Genomic DNA, 4,726 nt, shown 5'->3' on the forward strand with positions numbered 1-4,726 from the left:
GCACGAAGAATTATGAAAAAGTGGTTATGTAAACATCTCAAGGCGATAGATATCGACTTCATAGAGTACATTCTGAGACCACGGGCCACATAATATGAAGCAGTCCCATCTTGGCGAAGAACGAATACATCAACAGCGCAATAAAGGGTGCTCAAACCCTTATTCGCAGATATACAGAGTTCTAAAAGTCTAAGATCTCTCTAACAAATGCTACGACCACACACTGAAAGCGATCACAACAGCTAAATGTAATAGTAATCCGTACGACCAACAAATACGTACCAACCGAAGAGTTGCTGCTAAGAAATCTGGCATTGTTGTACGACAGCCAGAAAAAATAACGTGTCTGTTAATCGATTATCAGTTCCGTGTATTGGGAAACATTAATCGTAAGGCGGCTCGCTAGAAATTGAAATATAAGGATGTGAGTGTCAGGGTCAGTCGAATATGGAATGTCATCCTCGACGTCAATTATGTGCTGAGATCAGTGTCAGTATTACCAAAGAAACAACGTAGAGTTTTCTTGTTTGGGAATGTAAATAAAAGTGTAATTAATGAATATCTTCATAGTCAGCTCCAAGCATTCACCCGCGGGACACAATGATACTGAGCATCTTTGGTCGGAATTTAAAGGTATTGTCCACCATGTGCTAGAGAAGTATGTGCCTAGCAAAAGTATAGGGGAGGGAAAGGATCCCTCTTGGTACAACAAACATATTGGAAAGTTGCTGAGAAAGCAGAGAATTTTGCACAGTCGCTTTAAACGTAGTCACTGCCCCGCTGACAAACAGAAATTATGCGAAATTAAAGCAGCTGTCAGAAGGACAATGAGAGATTCTTTTAACGTATTTGAAAGCAATATTTTATCTGCAGATTCAAAAATAACCCAGATTCTAAAAATAACCCCAAAAAATGTTGGTCGTACGTAAAATCTATGAACGCTACAAATAATTCAATACCTTCTCTTGCTGACAGTACGGGTAATGTAACTGATGATGATAAACAAAAGGCCGCAATTCTAAACCTAGCTTTCAAAAACTCGTTTACGATAGAGGACTGCAGCACCATTCTCCCTTTCAATTATCGAACAAACGAAAGGATGTCTGACATAGTGTTAAGTGTATCTGGGATTGTAAAACGGTTAAGATCCTTAGACGCCAGGAAGGCATCTGGACCAGACGGTATCCCCGTAATATTTTATGTTGACTATGCTACAAATATAGCACCATTCTTATCCGTCATCTATCATAGATCATTGGAACGGCGGAAAGTTCCACGGGAATGGAAGAAGGCCCAGGTCATAGCAATTTATAAAAAGGGTAGAAAATCGTATGCACATAATTACCGGCCAATTTCACTGACATCGATTTGTTGTAGAATCATGGAACATATTTTGTGCTCAGACATAATGACCTTTCTAGACTCTGAGAAGCTCATCTGCTGAAACCAGCACGGATTTAGGAAACAGCAGACATGCGAGACACAACTGGCCCTCTTTGTGCATGATATACAACAGGCTGCTCCCAGGTTGATGCCATGTTTCTCGACTTTCGAAAGGCGTTCGACTCAGTTCCGCACTGTCGCTTGCTACAAAAAGTGCGCGCCTACGGTCTATCCGATGACATATGGGTTGGATAGAAAGTTTTCTAATAGACAGGGAGCAGTATGTCGTCCTGAATGGGGTGACTTCAACAGAAACAAGCGTAACTTCAGGTGTGCCCCAGGGCAGCGTAATAGGTCCCCTGCTTTTTACGATTTACATAAACGATCTGGTTGATGGTATCGATAGCAGCCTTAGACCGTTTGCCGATGGTGCTGTAGTCTACAGGAAAGTAGTACCACACGAAAGCTGTGAACAAATGAATGAGGATTTGCAGAAAATAAATGCGTGGTGTAATGACTGGCAGTTATCTCTCAATATTAGTAAGTGTAACCTAGCCCGCCCGGTTGGCCGTGCGGTCTAACGCAAGGCTTTCCGGGTGGGAATGAGCGCCTGGTCCCCGGCACGAATCCGCCCGGCGGATTTGTGTCGAGGTCCAGTGAACCGGCCAGTCTGCGGATGGTTTTTAGGCGGTTTTCCATCTGCCTCGGCGAATGCGGGCTGGTTCCCCTTATTCCGCCTCAGTTACACTATGTCGGCGATTGCTGCGCAAGCAAGTTCTCCACGTACGTGTACACCGCCATTACTGTACCACGCAAACATAGGGGTTACACTCGTCTGGTGTGAGACGTTCCCTGGGGGGTCCACCGGGGTGCCGAACCGCACAATAACCCTGGGTTCGGTGTGGGGCGGCGGAGCGGTGAAGTGGACTGCGGTAGTCGTCGTGGGGTTGTGGACCACTGCAGCTGCGACGGGGACGGAGCCTCTCCGTCGTTTCTAGGTCCCCGGTTAACATACAATACAAGTGTAACCTACTGCGTATAGCAAGGCGAAAATTCCCATTAATGTACGAGTAAAAAACAAATGCCCAATCTTTGGAAGCGGTAACGTCCGTCAAGTATCTGGGTGTGACTATTCGAAATGATCTCAAATGGAATGATCAGATTACCCAAGTAGCGGGTAAGGCGGACTCTAGATTGCAGCTTATTGGTAGAATGCTGAAGCGATGCAGTCCTTCAACAAAGGAAGTAGCTTACAATACGTTAGTTCGTCCAGTCATGGAGTATTGTTCGTCTCTATGGGACCCTTACCAGTTGGGTCTGATTCAAGAGATTGAGAAGGTCCAAAGAAGAGCGGCAAGATATGTGACTGGTACATTTAGCCATCGCGAGAGCGTTACAAATCTCATAGAAAGTTTGAAGTGGGACACACTTGCAGATAGACGGAGTGCTAAACAGAAGGGACTGCTCACTAAATTCCGAAATCCGATTTTCACCGAGGATGTAGAGCATATATTATTACCACCAACTTTCAAATCGCCCAATGATCACGATTCGAAGGTAAGGGAAATAAGAGCTCGTACTGAGGCGTTCAGACAGTCGTTTTTCCCTCGTGCGATCCGCTAGTGGAACAGAGGGGGGAAATATGACTTTGGCACGAATTGTGCCCTCTGCCACACACCGCTTGGTGACTAGCGGAGTACATATGTAGATGTAGATCACACTACTTGAAAAGCGCTCTGTCTAGAATCCCAGGTTGTAGTAAAGATAGTGAAATCCAGGATGGGTTGAATGAAAAGTAAAGCCTCAATCTTCGTTAATTGGGTTTGGATGGGAATATTTTAATAAACCAAATGCAGAAGTAATCCTTAGAATGTGATTACCAACATTCATTTTTCCACATAATCACCAGCCAATTGGATACATTTCTGCCAACGATGAACAAGTTTTCTGAAGCCGTCACGGAAGAATCGACTGTTTCCGCAACCACTGTCTCACAGTTCTCTCAACGTCTTCATCAGAAGCATAATCATGTCCCCGCAGATCGTCTTTCATTATCAGGAACAGATGGAAGCCAGACGGTGCTAAATCTGGACTGTATGGAGCATGCCGTACGGTGGTGGGATTCAGTCTCTTAATGAAATTACAATTATATCAATACCATTAGCTGCTGGCGGGCGTTGATACACATCAACGGGGACAATTGAAAATGTGTGCCCCGCCCGGGACTCGAACCCGGCATCTCCTGCTTTCGTGGCAGACGCTCTATCCATCTGAGCCACCGAGGGCACAGAGGGTAGTGCAACTGCAGGAACTTATCGGCGGTACGCTCCCCGTGAGACCCACACTCTCAACGTATAGTCGACACACTACAATCGTAGTGCCCCTGCCATTATACCCATTACTCGCGGCAGACAATCCATTGAGTCCCGTAAGAGTTCAGGCAAATCGTGTGCATCCGCACTGAAGTTCACCAGCCGGTTCGCCTTAACGATATGAAGATGGCATTTTTTTTCTTTCGGACGTGTCCGAAATAACAGATACCATCTTCATATCAGTCTCTACTGTGGTGGCACGTGAAGTGTGTGGTTTGGCATTGTGCAATAGTATGACCCACACGTTCTTGTGAAGTTCCGATTGTACTTGCAATTTCTCTCTGAGCGATACGACGATCATCCTGAATCAATCTGTCAACATTTTGCTTGTCGGACTCGGCGTTTGCTGTCATAGGACGTCCCACTCTTTGTTTGTCATGCAGGTCTGTTGTTCCCGCCTCAACATCTTTAAACTTACTCGCCCAACGACGCACAGTACTCACATCAACACAATCACCATAAAGTGCTTTCGTTCTCTGATGAATGTACTTTGCGGTGACTACAGCTCGGAACTAACTAAGGCTGTGTGAAAATCAAATTAATATTCTGAAATAATTTGCTCCTACATATAAATTATGATCAACGTTTTAAGACAAAAGACGTAATATTTTTCACATTACATACAATAAAATGTTCTTTCTTTGTTGGTTTCTGCACCGGAGAAGAAGCAAATCTCCCATCAAATACTTTCAACTCTTGCAGTCATTTTCCATTGGCGACGTGTGACACTTTCTTTTCTTAGGCACTGTTGTCTGCTATTTCTATTCATATTGACATAGTGGCATCAATATTCTGCCAGACAAAGCACCTTCTCATTTATTTTATATATATATAATTTTTTTTTTTTTGCGCTTCTACATCAACACGTACACACTGATGGTGCGAAAAATTATGACCACTTACTTAGTAGCGTGTTGGTCCAGTTTTGGAACGCAACACAGCAACGATTCTGGGGAATGATTCAACAAGTC

The 4,726-nt window shown here is 44.3% G+C and overlaps 1 non-coding gene across 1 annotated transcript; it reads right to left on the minus strand.

The window, feature by feature from the left end:
- Window positions 1–3,594: 3,594 nt before the first annotated feature.
- On the minus strand, window positions 3,595–3,669 carry Trnas-cga (transfer RNA serine (anticodon CGA)). The gene has a single exon. It is a non-coding gene; the product is annotated as a tRNA-Ser (tRNA).
- Window positions 3,670–4,726: the final 1,057 nt, after the last annotated feature.

Source organism: Schistocerca cancellata, chromosome 6 (assembly GCF_023864275.1).
Source record: "Schistocerca cancellata isolate TAMUIC-IGC-003103 chromosome 6, iqSchCanc2.1, whole genome shotgun sequence".
NCBI classification, from domain to species: Eukaryota; Metazoa; Arthropoda; class Insecta; order Orthoptera; family Acrididae; genus Schistocerca; species Schistocerca cancellata.